Raw genomic sequence first — 17,944 nt, 5'->3', positions numbered from 1 at the left:
AGTATTAGCTGGACCATCTCTGATAGGTGTTTGTCTAAACTGTTCTTAAAAATCTCCAATGATGGAGATTCCACAACCGCCCTAAGCAATTCATTCCAGTGCTTAACCACCCTGACAGTTAGGATGTTCTCCCTAATGTTCAACCTTCACCTCCCTTGCTGCAATTTAAGCCCATTGCTTCTTGTCCTAGCCTCAGAGGTTAAGAACAATAATTTTTCTCCCTCATAAGAACATAAGAACAGCCGTACCGGGTCAGACCAAAGATATCTGTCTACTGACAGTGGCCAATGCCAGGTGCCCCAGAGGGAGTGAAGCTAACAGGTAATGATCAAGTGATCTCTCTCCTGCCATCCATCTCTATCCTCTGATGAACAGAGGCTAGGGACACCATTCTTTACCCTTCCTGGCTAATAGCCATTTATGGACTTAGCCACCATGAATTTTTCCTAGCCTTCACAACCTCCTCAGGCAAGGAGTTCCACAAGTTGACTGTGCGCTGCATGAAGAAGAACTTCCTTTTATTTGTTTTAAACCTGCTACCTATTAATTTCATTTGGTGACCTCTAGTTCTTGTATTATGGGCATAAGTAAATAACTTTTCCTTATCTACTCTCTCAACATCACTCATGATTTTATATACCTCTATCATATCCCCCCTTAGTCTCCTCTTTTACAAGCTGAAGAGCCCTACCCTCTAATCTTTCCTCATTTGGGACCCTCTCTAAACCCCTAATCATTTTAGTTGCCCTTTTCTGAACCTTTTCTAGTGCTAGAATATCTTTTTTGAGGTGAGGAGACCACATCTGTACACAGTATTCGAGATGTGGGCGTACCATTATATTCTCAGTCTTATTCTCTACCCCCTTTTTAATGATTTCTAACATCCTGTTTGCTTTTTTGACCGCCTCTGAGCACTGTGTGGACATCTTCAGAGAACTATCCACGATGATGCCAAGATCTTTTTCCTGATTCGTTGTAGCTAAATTAGCCCTCATCATATTGTATGTATAGTTGGGGTTATTTTTTCCAGTGTGCATTACTTTACACATATCCACATTTGATATGCCCATTATTTGATATACCCATTAAGAGCAGTAGAATTCATTTTTTCTGCAACTCTGGTGTGTATCTTGACCCTATAATTTTGTAGTTGTCCCCTATTGAATGTGACTGTGTCATTCGGTCAGAATCTGTCAAGAGAACCTGCTACAGAAAGTGGCCAGATTCACCAACATGGGTATGGAGTAAGATAATGTGAACTTAAGGTTTGTTCTTGATCTTGTTGTTCAATCTCCATTTCCTCACGGTTGAGGTATAACTGAGTACTGTTAAGTGGCAAGCAAGGAGAAGCAGAGCCTTGGAGGCAAGGACAAGACTTTGAATTTTTCTTCTGAAGTTCTGTAGCGCACCAGTTTTGCTTCCTCTCTTAATTTGATCTATTTTAGGTACTTATATATGGCTTCATCACCATTGTTGTGGAGTGTCTCAATCTTTAATGTATTTATCCTCTCAAAACACCCCAGTGAGGCAGAACTGTTATCCCCATTTTACAGATGAGGCACTGAGGCACAGAAGCCAAGTGACTTGCCCAGGGTCACACAGGAAGTCTGGTGGATTAGGGAATTGAACTTGGGTCTCCCAAGTCCTTAGCTAGTGTTCTTACTACTGGTCCATCCTTGAGACACACATTTTCCCACAAATGCTGCAGCAGTGAGCTCCCTCTCTTACTCTATTGCACTAGCTTTAACAAAGGAACTTTCCATTCTCTTTCTTTGTCTGATGCTCGTTAGTGGAATTAGGGACAGTCAGGTGACACAAGCCGACCACCAGCTGTATTGAGAGATTACCAATTTATTGCACAATAGGTCACTGAACTGCTATTAGATGGTAGTACCAGTAAACCAAACCAGGGACTTTGCCATGAGAGTCAGTATCTGACTACTGTTAAATCCCTTAACCATGCAATACCTAAGTACTGTCATTAGTATGTAGACACTTTACTGATATCTGTTTTTAATGTTATGGGACAGTTTGAAAAGTGCCCTGCTACACACTGAGGCTTATGATACAGAATCATATTGTTTGAGCATCATTGCCATTACTCAGTACCCTGTCTTAGTTGGCATGCTGAAAATCTGAGATAACTTCATACCATCTTAAAATTATTTTTGCTTACAGTTGGCTATCAATTAGTCACATTCACTTCATTGCAGTGCCACAGAATACCAATTGAGGGCACTTGTGCGTGGTTTCCAGAGTGTTTTTTTAATGTCCAACTATTTATACTGATGTGCAAACATTTTGATTCTGTAGGAGAGTCAGACTTGTTTTGGATCCATATATTACAAATCTGTATTGGAGGAGTCGTTCGGTGCTTGGGCATGCTCTCTCACCAACAGAAGTTGGTCCAATAGAAGATACTCCCTCATCCACCTTATCTCTTTCATGTCTCGCTTATAAACAAATACCTCTTCCCTCCCTCCAGAGAAGAGGGTAGTTGTTTCTGAGGAGCAAGGGTAACAGGCCACAGCATGTTATTGCCTGATCACTCTTTGGGTACGTCTACACTACCCGCCGGATCAGTGGACAGCGATTGATCCAGCGGGGGTCGATTTATCGCGTCTAGTCTAGATGTGATAAATCAATCTCCGAGCGCTCTCCCGTCGACTCCTGTACTCCACTGCTGCTAGAGGTGCAGGCGGAGTTGACGGGGGAGCGGCAGTAGTTGACTCACTGCGGTGAGTAGGTCTAAGTACGTCGACTTCAGGAACATTATTCATGTAGCTGAAGTTGTGTAACTTAGATTGATTCCCCCCCCCCCCCCCCCCCCCCTTAGTGTAGACCATGCGTTTGAGATGATAGGGCAGTGCTCTTCACTCTTTTTGAAGTGGGGGCCACTTTGGCAAAAAACCTTCAATGTGACAGCCATGTGGAATGGGACCAAGGGGGTTCAAAGTGTGGGAGATGGCCTAGGGTAGAGCAAAGGTGGGGTGAGGAGTTCAGGGTGCAGGAGGGGCCTCAAGGCTGGACAGAGGGTTGGGATATGGGGAGGGGTGAGGGCTCTGGGGTGGGGCTGGGGATGAGGAGTTTGGGGTGCAGGCAGGCAGCTCCTGGCTGGGGCCAGAGGACTCCCCCCTCAGTCCTCTCCTGAATGGGCTGCTCTCCCCTGCTAGCAAGCAGCATGGAGCTCCAGGGGAAGGGGTCCTTTCTCCCCCCTGCTGGCAGGCAGCTCAGAGCTAGAGGAAGGAGCCCTCTCTCCCCCTGCCTGCAGGCAGCATGGAGCTCTGAGGCCAGGGGAGAGACCCACAGCAGCCCTGCAAACCCCAGCTTCCTCCTCTCCCCAGTTCTTGCCCACCCCTACCTCTCTCCTCTCCAAGTCTCTGCTGTGTGGCCCTTTAGTAAATCTTATTCCCATAATACAAGAACTAGGGGTCACCAAATGAAATGAATAGGCAGCAGGTTTAAAACAAATAAAAGGAAGTTCTTCTTCACACAGCGCACAGTTAACTTGTGGAACTCCTTGCCTGAGGAGTTTGTGAAGGCTGGGACTATAACAATGTTTAAAAGGGAACTGGATAAATTCATGTGGCTAAGTTCATAAATGGCTATTAGCCAGGAATGGTAAAGAATGGTGTCCCTAGCCTCTGTTCATCAGAGGATGGAGATGGATGGCAGGAGAGAGATCACTTGATCATTGCCTGTTAGCTTCACTCCCTCTGGGGCACCTGGCATTGGCCACTGTCGGTAGACGGATACTGGGCTAGACGGACCTTTGGTCTGACCCGGTACGGCCGTTCTTATGTTCTTATTCCTTCCCAGATATCAATGTTCTTTTAACATTTATCGGAACATTTTTCCTGAAATCTGCCAAAACAACTAAAAGTTAGAAAGATCTTCAGAGTTATGGCCATAATTTGGGAGGCAGAGGGAAACAGACCATTGTATCCAGCCACTTTGACTTGCTCCACTCCCCTAACCTCAGGAAACATTCACTGGACCAGGCTGCTCCCTCAACACTTCCTGACCATGCAGCAGGTAAATCCTTCTCTCCGCCCTTCGACCCTCTGCTTGAGCCTGCTGCTGCCTGCCCTGCAGCACAAGGAGCCATGTCAGAGTGGGGGATGAAATTACAGTGGGAGAATCATAGAACTGGAAGGGGCCTGGAGAGGCTTTCTAATCCAGATCCTGCACTCAAGGCAGAACTAAGTATTATCTGGACCATCCCTGACAGAAGAGAGCTCGCGCTCTATAGCTTGTATTCTAGCTACAGATTTGCTAAAAAAGTCTGTCTCTCTTTTTCCTTTTTGAGAAGTTACTTTCATCCTCGTTGAAGTATGGGTTGTTTCTTCCTCAGCATCCCACCTACTTAAGTACTTTGTTTTCTCAAAACAGTGCCTCATTATTTTAAACTGTTCCATCTGGTCTGGGTTATTTCTCCCTCCTCCACAAGCAAGCACAATTATTCCATGGATAGCCAGCTATTGTCAAGGCCATTCGGTAGCATAGCCATTAACAGGTTCTTGAGAACAAAATGAGTTCTCCCCGGAACCTCTTTGCCAAGAAAAATATCATTCCTTGGAGGGTTGTAAACCCAACCCTTCCCCTCAGCAACGTACTGCCACCAGACTGGTTTACTTTACTTACCAGCAAGTTTCACTACAGCAAAGCTGTCGTCCAATGCAATTACAACAGGACAGAGTGCCATAAAGAAACTCTATATACTGATCTGCGTTGTATAAGATAAAAAACATACACCTTTCAAAGTTGGAGCTTGGTGTGTACCTGGTTAAAAAAAAATCAATTATCTAAAATCAGAATACCTGTTCAGTGTAATCAAATGCCAAACACGAAGTGATGATTGCCACTTTGGAAAGTCCCGGATGTCATAAAATATCAAGAGACTAACACCACCATCTGGCTCTTATATAGCCCTTTTCAGCAGTAGATCAAAGTGTTTTACAAAGGAGGTCAATATCATCTCCATTTCAAGATGGGGAAACTGAAGTACAGGGAGGTTAACTGACTTGCCCAAATTCACTCATTAAGACCAGCGGCAGAGCTTGGAACAGATCCCAAGTCTCCTGAAAGTTTGTTGCCAATTCAAAAAACAATTCAGTCAGAATTTAAAAGCCTGAATGTCTTCCACTAGCATTATTCTGAGAATAGCCTATTTACATGAATTATCCTCCATGCAGGGATAGCCATACAACCTGAAAGTGTTTTTTTTAATTAATTTTCTACCCATCCCAATTTCATTTGAAAGAACAAGAAACCCCTGTTTTCTTTTCCACTATCCTCTTCACAAGAGAGAGGAAAACTGCAGTTTCCCAAAGCAAGGGTATTAGCACAAGATATGAATATTACTAGGCAATCTAGCACAGTGACTACAAAGAAAGCCAAATGTGACAAAACCCTTAACATCCAATATATTTTTACATAAACACGTTCCCACCTGACCTGGAATTACCCCACAAAATCTTGTATTCCCACAATGCGAGGCACTTCTCTGCTATGCACCTTGTACAAGATCTCTCTGGTCAAGCCACTGCTCAGCTAAGGAGATTATTTATGGCAGTTGGAGCTGCAGGTAGAGTTTGTTCACTGTAGGCAGTTAATTTAACATGATGTGTGTTACCTACAGCAAATGAAACAAAAATAAACAATGTTAAGAGTGAAATCAGGAGGATTTAGCCCTACAATATAACCATAATGTTCTGCAAGTCTCAATTCTAGATGGATTTCATAATATGCTTAAGGAGTTCCACAAAAGCATTAGCCACAACATATACAGGCAAGAGATTTTACTCACAAGGACCTTCAACACTACAAAACCTCAAACAAAATACACCAAAATGGAACTGAACTTCTTGCTGGAAGCTATACAAATAGATATATACGCCTACTATAGTCCTAGAACAAATCCCTTGCAAATGGAATATAAATGAACAGAAGAACAGAAATCTGCTAGATCAGACATATGTCCAACTTACTGGAAGAATAGCGATTCTAAAGGAGTGTAGTATTTTGTTTTGCAGTTATTTCATAATGTATAAGGTACATGCAAAGTGACACTATTTAATCCTGTTTGGTGAAAGTGGCGCAAAAAAAAAAAAAGTGTGCTGGATCAGAAACACACAGAGCTGAAACCTTACACTCCTGAACTGTTTTCTGGGTTCCGATATTTAATTGTCAGATATGATGTTCATCATACTTCACAAAGGAATTCATAACTTAACTTTTGTTTCAGTTCACAAAGGCCACTGCTGTAGACTAGACCTTCACTACTAACTCAGTGAGAAGATACACCTGGAACAAACTGGTCTTCAACCACGACCTTCTTCAAAGAACAAAACAAACGCATCAAGTTTTGCCTCCACTGGCTCTTCAGTGGAAAATTCTATCACCAGCTGTTTTTCTACATGTTAAAACTGAATAATCTGAGACTAAAACCAGTCAAGCAACTCCTCCAGTTAAGCATGCATTACTCTCCTGTCACAACCATGCCACAGAAACGGATGAAATACTGTGGCATTAAATAGACTGTACCTCAAATGAGCAATTTTCTAGTACAATAAAGGTGTAAGTACACGAGGTTCAGTTTAAGTACAATTATGTTTCATTATTCAATAAGGGTTTTATTATTTGTATTGTAGTGCCTATGGATGCTAATCGAGGTCCAGGACCCTACTGCACCAGATGCTATGCAGACAGAGTAAGAAGACAGTGTCTACCCCAAATAGCTCATCATATCATGACAAAGACAAAAAAAAAAAGGCAGATGAAAAGCAAATTGGTTGGAGGGAACGACAACAAGAAAAGGTAACAGGCAAGTGAGTTATTGTACAAAAAACTTATCACCTTACTACAATATGCTTAAGCTCCCCATTTTCAAATTCCAAGTCTGATATTCCTGAATAACTATGCCCTAAAGAAAATGCTTCTGAATTGATGTTAACATTGACAAATAGGTAGTATATATAGATAGATAGATAGATATTACATAAAATACATTAAAAGAATGGTAAGGTTGCAAAGTAAAGCATTCTTAAGTTAGAAAATGCCATGATTAAGATTGCCCATGCATCCTCAACTCAGCCCTCTCACATTAAAATAGTCTTTAATCATATGATCACACACTATTTTTCTACAAAATATGCCAGTACGTACTTTGAAGTATTCACTAAGCTGCATAAGCCTTGAAAAATCATGCAACTTGTTCTCTACAGTTCACTCACTGAAGACTCCATCATCATGACATTTAGCCAATCTAAGGGCTTGTCTACATCACAAAGTTGCAGCGCTGGTGAGGGGGTTACAGCGCTGCAACTTAGGAGGTGTACACATCTGCAGGGCATCACCAGCGCTGCAACTCCCTGTTTGCAGCGCTGGCCGTACTCCCGTTTTGTCTCGGGTGTAGAGGATCCAGCGCTGGTGATCCAGTGCTGGTAATCAAGTGTAGACACTTACCAGCGCTTTTCTTGACCTCCGTGGAATAAGCAGGTATCCCAGCATACCTGAGGAAGCCTCTGGTAATCAAGCAGGTCTCCTTTCCTGCGGTTTGCAGGGGGGTTCGGGGAACGCGAAAGCAAACCGCGGCGAAGCTGGTCTCCTTCCCCGGTTTGCTCTCGCGTTCCCCGAACCCCCGTGCAAGCAGGTCTCCTTCCCTGCGGTTTGCTCTCGCGTTCCCCGAACAAGCAGGTCTCCTTCCCTGCGGTTTGCTCTCGCGTTCCCCGAACCCCGAGCAAGCAGGTCTCCTTCCCTGCGGTTTGCAGGGGGGTTCGGGGAACGCGAGAGCAAACCGCGGCGAAGCTGGTCTCCTTCCCCGGTTTGCTCTCGCGTTCCCCGAACCCCCCTTGAAGCCGCCCAACAGCGCTGCAGTGTGGCCACATCTAACACCACTTGCAGCGCTGGTTGCTGTAAGTGTGGCCACTCTGCAGCGCTGGCCCTATACAGCTGTACTAATACAGCTGTAACAACCAGCGCTGCAAAATTGTAGATGTAGACATACCCTTAAAAACAATTTAAATGCAGATTTGGCTAAAGTTTTAGGAAGGTGCAGTTTGTGTAGCAGGGATTCAGCAATATCTTCCTCTCAATGACCACTACAGACCTCATTGCTGAAAATAGCATCCAGGTCCTGAGGATGTCCTGGTAAAGGACAGGCAGCGTGGAGATGTTTCAGGGAAGACCTCTTGGATGGAGAAGAAAGAGCTGCTGGTCATATCACAGCCTTTGGAGGTGGTGGAGGAAGGCATGCACTGGCACACTCTATGTCAGACTATGAGCACTGTATGAGTCTCCGCAGGGCCTGAAGGTGGTTGTGAATCTTTACTGTTTACTGCAGTTTTTTCACTTGTTTTTCCCATATTGGCTCTTTCTATAAATGACCTTGGTAACACGTGTTCAGTTCCTTATATTATGACTTTCATACAAATGATACTAAGCATTTTACTTTCCAGTTCCACTGGTTCCTCTGTAAGAATCAGTTTTACACAAAAATCCTCTTCACTATTTTTTCTGTTTATAGTTTAAAGTTTTATTCCATACAATCTGCATCAAGCTGTTTTTGTTCTAGTGACCCCTTTGGTGATACAGTCTGAGTATAATGTTTCAGGGTACTTTAATAGCAATTTCCTTCTGTATGCTTTCCTTGTCTTGAGATCCTCAAGAGCAGCCAGGATGCTGATTTCTCACCATGGGTCTTTGTTATGGAGAGTGCTGATAATTTATTCATTGCTGAATTATGTTGTTAACCATCTTTCACAATGGGTGAGAGATAGGCAATTTAGACTAGGGAATCATTTAAAAACAAAGAGAAAACAAATCTCCATGGGGCACTGCAGAGAGCATCAGTGGACATCTTGCTTTCACTGCAACTCAGTTATGACTCAAGTTTTGCCCTGATTTGAATCCCCACACACACACACCCTCAACTGTGGTGGTGCTTTTAACTTAAGTTGGCTGGCCCATCAGCAAGCAGAGGCTAAAGGTAGAATTGTCAGCTGCTACCATGAGCATTCTGCATCCTGGATACAAGCTCGCTTCACTTGACTGACACTAGTTCATTATCTGTGTTGCTATAGTGCCTGGAAGGTCTAGGGATAGACGAGGACCTCCCTGTGCTAGGCAATGTACAAACGTTACAAACTGCCCCAACGAACTTACAACCTCAATGCCTTTGCAAAACTCCTTCCATAGGCCCAGAACACACGGACGAGTTCTCCCACAATTCACTGGGAAAGAATTAATAGTTTTAATGCCAGACATAAGTGAGTGCAGCCCCAGTGTGGACACAGCATCTTGAGTGCTATTTAGCAGTGTGGGCACTCTCACTCAAGCTAGGCTCGCTAAAGAAAAACAAGCATAGAACATTGAGTTAATTCAGTAGTGAAGATGTACCTTGAATAAGTCCCCTTCCCTCCCCACTGAACACCAAGGAGTGTGAGGTAGCTAAGAGCAAGTGATATCACCACCACCTCTTCAACATCATCTTTCCCCAGACGAGGAAGGGGCAACTGAACACACCATTGCTTTGACCTATTCCAACATACATCTCATTTTTTTTTTACAGCACTCAGACTTCCTTCAGCAGCTCCAGCCCCAACCTTAACCTGATTGACGGATGGCTACTAACTCCAGCCGTGAGATTATGTCCTGCCACAAGCTACATGGTCTCTGCACCAATGGAACACCGTAAGGTCTCAGTGGGAAAATGCAGGGAGTTCTATTTTTCCTACTAAAGAACCATGCAACAAGAGAACATGTATAAGATAGACTGGAAAAATGGCACAATGGTATCACCTGAGTTTCATCCAATATGGCCTCAGAAAATGTACTGTATTGACATGTGCCATAATATGTTCAAAACTATCAAGGAGAATGTTTCTGGATAGTAGTAGCTCATACCAGTTACAACCTGGTACCTATGCAAGTATTACTGTGCCAACTACTGGCACCTTTTGGAAACAGTGAAAGCAAGACAATGGAGTTGCAAAAACTCAACAAGCTATTTTGAACAGCGATAAACAAGAACACTGTGGGGCTGAATCCAGCTGACCCACTACACCCTTTCACAGGCAAGAAGCCAGTCAACCCACTATGCTAACATTTTCACTTGACCCAGGTGACTTAACAGATAGCAGCTCCAATTAGCTCAGTCCAGCTATTAAAGATATTAAAGCATCAAATGCAATCCTCCCCATTTATTAAAGTGGCTTTGAAAATTAAATGGTTTCAGATGAGATCAGCTACAGTGGAACATATATATCAGTGCACCAAATCCTCCTCTGCAACCCAGATTTTGATGTGCTAATTCAAACTCTAAAAAGACTACCTTATTATTCCTGCTACTCTGCAGCCCCTCCATAAGCATGCAGAGACAAGGCAGGTGGCAGGTAAAATCTTGGCAGCTGCTTTTGCATTCAAAGTATATTTTAAAACAGTGGTTCTTAACCTTTACTGCAGCCCGCACCCCCCTTTGGTTCTCAAAATATGTTCTCGCACCCCTTATCAAAAATCAAAATGTTCTCACACCCCTTAAACCTATATATAGTTTGTATATTACAGTAATTATTAAAAAATGTATGTTAATAAATACATAGATTTGATGAAATAAAGCAGTTGTACTTACTGCCTGTGCTTAATTTGTGTTTTCGATGATTTACCTTCTAAAAAAATCTGGCATGTCTTGCACCCCCAGAAAGGGCATCTCAAAGCCCCAATGGGTGTATGCACCCCATGTTAAGAACCACTGATTTAGAATTTCAAGTTATTTGAAATAGAAAACTAAAGTACAAATTGTGAGTTTAATTCTTAACAACAACAAATAAAATACACACTAGCTTCTATATACTCAGGCGGCATCCCTGAACTAAATAAACTTCTTAGTTCCTTGAAGAAAAGGATAAAGCCAAAGAAAAGGCCAAGTCTGTTTTACCTTCATTTGCACCTGAGACACTTTCCTGCCCCTAGAAGGGAAGCGAGGGGCACTGTCCTCTTTCCCTTCTATTGCTTAGAAAATTAAGGGGGAAAATAATTCTCCCATTATGCTTTTACTACACTTTTTTTAAAGTAAAACAAGAGTGAATTTAGGGTGACAAGCTGTCCAATTTTATAGGGACAGTCCTGATATTTGGGTTTTTTTCCCCTATATAGGCACCTATTACCACCCTCGTCCCAATTTTTCACATTTGCTATCTGGTCACCCTAAGTGCATTTCATATTGGTGAGATACTATAACCCAGAGCTATGGAAGTTTAGCTGCACAACTCAAAAACCAATGAGAGGGAACTCCCCAGGCCAAGACAGGTAGCCTTAATCTTTTACTAATAATTCAGGTCCGTTCTGGGAATCTAACCAGAGATGCCAACTATCATACAGTCTTCATGGCACCTTGACTTACAACCAAGTCACTGCACATAGTAAGTATCTTACAGGTGTTTACTCACTATCAATCCAGATCAGATTTGAATGAATGACAGAGATAGTAACTGCAATAACACTTAATCCTCCAAGTCAAACTCCCTGTTTTACTAATTCATTTCTAATGTTTAAACTCAGGGAACGTTATGTATTTACTCATTTTAGTACTGGGAATCCATAATTTTTCTGGGGTCTCATAAAAGGCCAGCTAAGGGGAAACAGCAGTTTAAAAGTTAGGCCTCATCTTCACTGGCAAGTTCGTGCTCAGTAAAGCAGCTTTATGCAGTGTAACTCCCGAGGTGTACACACTGCCAAATCACTTAGTGCACAGAAACGGCAAAGTATCAGCGCTGTGAAAGAACCACCCCGATGAGAGGTGTACATATTTCTGCGCCAGAGCTACAGTGCCGCGGTGCCAGTGTAGACATCCTGGTCGATTACAGCACTTCAACTGGCCTCCGGGAGGTGTCCCACAATGCCTGTTCTCACCTCTCTGGTCATGGGCTTGAACTCTACTGCCCTGCCCTCAGGTGACCCACTGTGAGCCCCACCCCTTAAATTCCCTGGGAATTTTGGAATTCCCCTTCCTGTTTGCTCAGTGATGCATTCAGTGGTCGCAGCGCATCTTTCCAGGTGACCATGCCTGCTCCACACACCAGGCGATCCCCGCTTGGAGCCATGCCAAGCTGCTGGACCTCATCAGCATTTGGGTTGAGGAGGCTGTCCAGTCCCAGCTGCGATTCAGCCATAGAAATTATGATACCTACATACAGGTTTCATGATGCATTACAGAAAGGGGCCACGACCGGGACACACGGCAGCGCAGGGTCAAAGTGAAGGAGCTCCGGAACGCCTACCACAAGGCACAGGAGGCAAACCACTGCTCTGGTGCTGCGCCCACGAGCTGCCAGTTCTACAAAGAGCTGGACGCGATACTTGATGGCAACCCCACGTCCACTGCGAAGGCCAATGTGGATACTTCAGTGGCTCACATGCCAGTCGAGAGTGGACTGAGGCAGGAGGAGGAAATCTTGGATGAGGATGTGGAGGGGGACCCAGAGGCAGAGATGCATGCAGCCAGGAGCTCTTCTCTACCCCGGAGGCTAGCCAGTCACAGCTGTCGAAGCTTGGCAAAGTGCAAACAGGAGAGGAGGCCCCTGGTAAGCGGCTTTGATTTCAGGAATCACTGAAGTGAGTTGTTGGGGGCAGGAGGGTTGCAGAAAGCAGGCTTGTGTCTGTATGATGCAGGTGCCACCACATGCCTAGTCTGAGTGGAGGAATAGGGTGTTGATTGACTTCCTCACTTCACAGGAATCTGCCTCAGATCTCCACAAAACTCATGGAGATGTGGGCAATCTGCTGTCACAGGTTCTTTGGCAGAGTTGCTTTGTTTCTTCCCCCATTCAGGGTAACTACTTTCCCATGCCACTCTGCCGTCACTGGGAGGGGGAAGGGGGGGCAGCGCATCATTGCTGCACAGGCGATCTGCATAAGGGCCAGGGCAGAAGCTGCTGACTTGGAGAAGACCCTCCCTTGAAGCAAAGTATCTTCTATAATGAACACAGCCTGGGGAAAATGTGGGCACAGTAATAATTATAAGGCCCCCCCGCCACCGTGCTGGCTCTCCCCAAGAGCCACGTGCCCAGTGTACTGTACAGTCCTGGAACACGGATTCCCCCTGCGGTTACTCACCATTCTGGGGGGTCTTGTGGCTTTTGTGTGCTTGCCTGGGGTCAGCCAGTTAGCGACAGGTTTGTGAATAGGGGCTGTGTTTTAAATCACTGAATCTGTGGTCTCTGTGTTGCAAACAATATTGCTTCTGTAAAATGTTGCATTTTAGCTTCACAGATATGACAATGGGAGCCCAGCCTCCCTCTTTGTTATCGCTGTCTGAACGGCTGCACAGAATTAGAAAGCAACCACAAAGAATTAAAGACGACTTTCTGTGTGATCTCATAATGCACACCGCTGCCGAAAAACAAGAATTGAAGGAGTGGTGGGATAGCGAGAAGAGGGACTGAAAGGAGAACGCGGTGCACCAGAACGAATCCACGGAGCAGCTCTTAAATGTTATGAAGCACCAAGCGGACACGCTCCAGGCACTGAAAACCAAGCAGCTTCGCGCCCGTCCTCTTCTGCAGCCACTGTCGCAAAACTCTTTCCCATGCACCCCCCAAACTCCACCAACATGCTCTTATCAACCTCCTGGCTCCAGTCTGTACCCACTTCATTCCACTCTTGCTCCATCACAGTCCAGCCCTGAGGACTCTCAGTACCCAGTGCACTCAACACCCGTCCCTCTGCAGTTTAGCCCTGCAGAGGTACAGTACCCGCTGCACTGTACTCCAAAGGACAAAGGTGCATATAATACCTGGACATACACAAATTTTTAACCATATCCCAGGACCCCAACTCCTCCTCCCTTCCCCATCCCCCACAGTGCTGGTGTGTTTTTTGGTCTCTCCCCTCCAGTGGTTGTTTTTTAATAAAAGAATTGTTTTGGTTTGAAAACAATCTTTATTCCATTAATTGAAAGCAAACAGAGCCGTGCAAAGCAACAGGCAATTTTCTTAAACCTTCCTAGTGCATCATCTGCACCAATCACAATCACCTCCTAGCATTACAAGCACTGCACTCCCAAGCACAGCAACAAACATTAGTGGCTTTCAGCTTCAAATTGCTGCCTCAGGGCATCCCAGATCCTTACGGCCTGCGCTGTGCCCTTCTAATAGCCCTGGTCTCTGGCTGTTCACACTCAGCCTCCAGGCACTGAGCCTCAGCAGTTCAGCCCTGAATGAAGCTTTCACCCTTCCCTTCACAAATATTATGGAGCGTAAAGCACGCAGCTATAAGCATAGGAATATTGTCATTGGGCAGACTGTCATTGACAGTCTCTCATACAGGTAATGCCTGTGGGCCTTTAAAAGGCCAAAAGCACACAACAGTCATTCTGCACTTGCTCAGCCTGTTGTTGAACCACTCCTTGCTGTTGTCAAGGTGCCCCATGTATGGCTTCATAAGCCACAGCATTAAGGGGCAGGCAGGGTCTCCCAGGATCACGATGGGCATTTCGACTTCCCCTATGGTGACCTTCTGGTCTGGAAAGAAAGTCCACTTGCAGCTTCCTGAACAGGCCAGTGTTCGAAATGATGCATGCACCACGCACCTTTCTGGACCAGCCTGTGTTAATGTCTGTGAAACACCGTGATTCACAAGCACCTGGAGAACCATAGAAAAATACCTCTTCCAATTAATGCAGCAGCTCTCATTTTACTGGTGACCCCTTTCACATAGGAAGCCTCTGAGGGTGACCCCACCCCCTTATAAATTAAAAACACTTTTTTATATATTTAACACCATTATAAATGCTGGAAGCAAAGAAGGGTTTGGGGTGGAGGTTGACAGATCGTGACCCCCCATGTAATAACCTCATGACCCCCTGAGGGGTCCCAACCCCCAGTTTGAGAACCCCTGAATTAATGTATTCGGTGTCTAGGTCATCTGGTGCCAGAATTGGAATGTGTGCGCCAACTATCACCCCTCTGCAGTTAGGGAAGCCCATTTGTGCAAAGCCATCCACGTCTCACACGTTGCCAGAGTCTCAGTCTTTCGGAGCAGGATGCGATTAATGGCCCTGGACACTTCCGTCAACACAAGTCCAGCAGTCAACTTTCCCACTCTGAACCGGTTATTGACCGATCGGTAGCAGTCTGGAACAGCCGGCTTCCACAGTGCAATTGCCACGTGCTTCTCCAAAGATAGGGCAGCTCTCATTCTTGTGCCTTTGTGCTGCGGCAAGCTCATCACACAGTCCCATGAACGTGGCTTTCCTCATCCGAAAGTTCTGCAGCCACTGCTCATCATCCCAGATGTGCATGATGATGTGATCCCACCACTCAGTGCTTGTTTCCCCGAGCCCAAAAGCGGTATTCCACTGTGGTCAGCCCCTCCGTGAATGCCACAAGCAATCTCATGTCGTAGCTACTACGCATGGCGAGATCAATGTAGAACTCCTCTTGCCTTTGTAGTTTACGGAACAACTCCATTGCCACTCTTGACATGTTAGTGAGAGCGAGCAGCATATTGGTCAACAGTGCAGGATCCATTTCTGCAGACCAAAGGGGCAAAAGCACACAGTACACAAACCATTGAAAGATGGCGCCAAATGCAGAAGCAAGCACAGGGATTGCTGGGATGTGAAGCAATGCATCACAGAGTACTGGAACAGGACCGAGGATGCCCTGTGACTCCCTCCGCCTTCCCACAATTCTTAGCAGCAGAAGAGGAAGAGATGCTCTGTGGGATAGCTGCCCAGAGTGCGCTGCTCTGAATACCACTGCAAATGCCACAAGTGTGAACATGCTATTGCGCAGACAGCTGACAGTGTGAACAAAACAACAGTGGTTTCCCTTCAGCGCTCTCTGAGCGGCAATGTAACTCTGCCAATGTAGACATACCCGTAGATTTTATTTGATAGTGTGTAAAACTGTATCAGAGGGGTAGCCGTGTTAGTCTGGATCTGTAAAAGCAGCAAAGAGTCCTGTGGCACCTTATAGACTAAAAGACGTCTTGGAGCATGAGCTTTCGTGGGTGAATACCCACTTCGTTGGATGCACCCACGAAAGCTCATACTCCAATACATCTGTTAGTCTATAAGGTGCCACAGGACTCTTTGCTGCTTGTGTAAAACAGGATTAATAAATCTCATCATTACTGGAGTGGGATAACACCACTCCTGAAAAGTTTAAAGTAGTAATATTAGCAAAACACAGTTTATGTTTGGGGTTTGGCAGGATGTTATCTGGCTTCTCAATGTACTGAGCATAAAAGGAAAATACTGTTACTTTAAATACAATGCAGCATGTGGTAGACCTCCTCTCCATAACACTTCACACAACTATTACAATAAAGTGGCAGACATTCCTCTTTGGCCACTGTTTCTATGCAATTCTTCTCTCAGGGACAGGAATTCCTACATCATGTTATCACCTGAACTGATGAAGCCCCACACCCTACCCCTGCTGAGTCTGAATCTCACTCTGCATGGCTGTTAAAATCTACAGACATTTGAGGAAAACCAATGTTGAGGACTAGTGCTTGAGCAGCATCACTTAGACACTGGATATCTCCTGAAGGGTCTATACCAAAGTTGTTTACACGACCTACTAATTTTTATATGTATCCTTTGAAAAATAAGGGAATTTATGGAACACTCTGCACACTTAGTAGCACTTTAAATATCAGTGTATTCCCCTGGGATTGGCAGAAAAGGTTTCAGTTTTACATGAGTAAATGTCTATGTAAATTTAACAGATTCTATTCCTAAGTCAATGTGATCTAGTGGTTAAAGCAAAGATTTAAGAGTTGAAAGTTTCCTACACTAGCTTGTTCATGATATTAACTGACCATGTGGGGGAGATCACTTATTTGGCCATTCACACTCAATCCACCTAGGACAAGTTTTTTTGTTTGTTTTAAAGAAGGACCTCAAAGTCAACTCAGACCTTGTCTACACTAGAAAGAGTTTGCAAACCCTCCTAGTGGAGATGCAGTTTATATCAGTTGCCTGAACAAAAACAAAAAAAAATCAGCAAACTCACTTTTTTGCTAGCATAACTGCATTTAAACTAGGGCTTTTGCCATCATAGCTACATGAGTTAGGAGTGTGATTTTTAGCTATGCCAGTTAGAATTAAGTATAAGCCTGGTCTTACTCAGACTTTCTTGCTGAACAACTTATTCAGTATGTGATTAATGAAACCCTCATATCAAATTAATCTAACAGGCTATAGCCTGGGCTCTGAAAGAGAGCAACCAAGGTTTTTTTTTTAATTATGAGTATCGATTCCAATGGTGGAGATAGTGCTGCAGCTCACAGCAGCTTCCTTAGTTTCCAAAGCAATTTCCCTGTGTGACTCTAAGCAATTGTTTATAACATACACCAGGACTCAGATCTGCCCAAGACATCATCCAGGGTTGTTGTTTTTTCACGCGGGGGAGGGGGAAGAGGAGGAGGAAGGCAAATACTTTCAAAACTCAGACTTTAGGGCCAAAAGGGACCATCATGATCATGTAGTCTGACCTACTACAGCAGGAGTCTACAACCTTTCAGAAGTGGTGTGCCGAGTCTTCATTTATTCACTCTAATTTAAGGTTTCGTGTGCCAGTAATACATTTTAATGTTTTTAGAAGGTCTCTTTCTATAAGTCTATAATATATAACTAAACTATTGTTGTATGTAAACTAAATAAGGTTTTTAAAATGTTTAAGAAGCTTCATTTAAAATTAAATTAAAATGCAGAGCCCTCTGGACCGGTGGCCAGGATTCGAGTAGTGTGAGTGCCACTGAAAATCAGCTTGCGTGCCGACTTCGGCACGTGTGCCATAGGTTGCCTACCCCTGTACTACAGCATGCCACAGAACCTCATCCATCCACTTCAGTAATTAAGACAGAGCTTATGGGTCTATTACAGAAGTCCTCAAATCATGATTTAAAGAGAAGTTACAGAGAAGCCACTATTTAC

General features: G+C 44.4%; 1 protein-coding gene and 1 long non-coding RNA gene across 8 annotated transcripts in view; one reads left to right on the top strand and one right to left on the bottom strand.

Annotated features, from left to right (window-relative positions):
• Positions 1-16,024, top strand: part of LOC127040184 (uncharacterized) — a 40,186-nt gene extending 24,162 nt beyond the window's left edge. For 2 of the 5 annotated variants that reach the window (XR_007771388.1, XR_007771387.1), the window contains 3 exons: positions 6,654-6,819; positions 9,572-12,581; positions 13,262-16,023. This is a non-coding gene — a long non-coding RNA (uncharacterized LOC127040184). Of the gene's footprint in view, positions 1-6,653; positions 6,831-9,571; positions 12,582-13,261 lie in introns of all 5 variants that reach the window. The other 3 variants (XR_007771390.1, XR_007771389.1, XR_007771391.1) reach the window with 3 other exon arrangements.
• MED26 (mediator complex subunit 26) overlaps positions 1-17,944 on the bottom strand; it is a 45,919-nt gene that overhangs the window by 22,712 nt on the left and 5,263 nt on the right. The gene's annotated exons all lie outside the window — the stretch shown is intronic.

Source organism: Gopherus flavomarginatus, chromosome 24 (genome assembly GCF_025201925.1).
Source record: "Gopherus flavomarginatus isolate rGopFla2 chromosome 24, rGopFla2.mat.asm, whole genome shotgun sequence".
Lineage (NCBI taxonomy): Eukaryota > Metazoa > Chordata > Testudines > Testudinidae > Gopherus > Gopherus flavomarginatus.
This window is presented reverse-complemented; position numbering and strand designations above follow the sequence as displayed.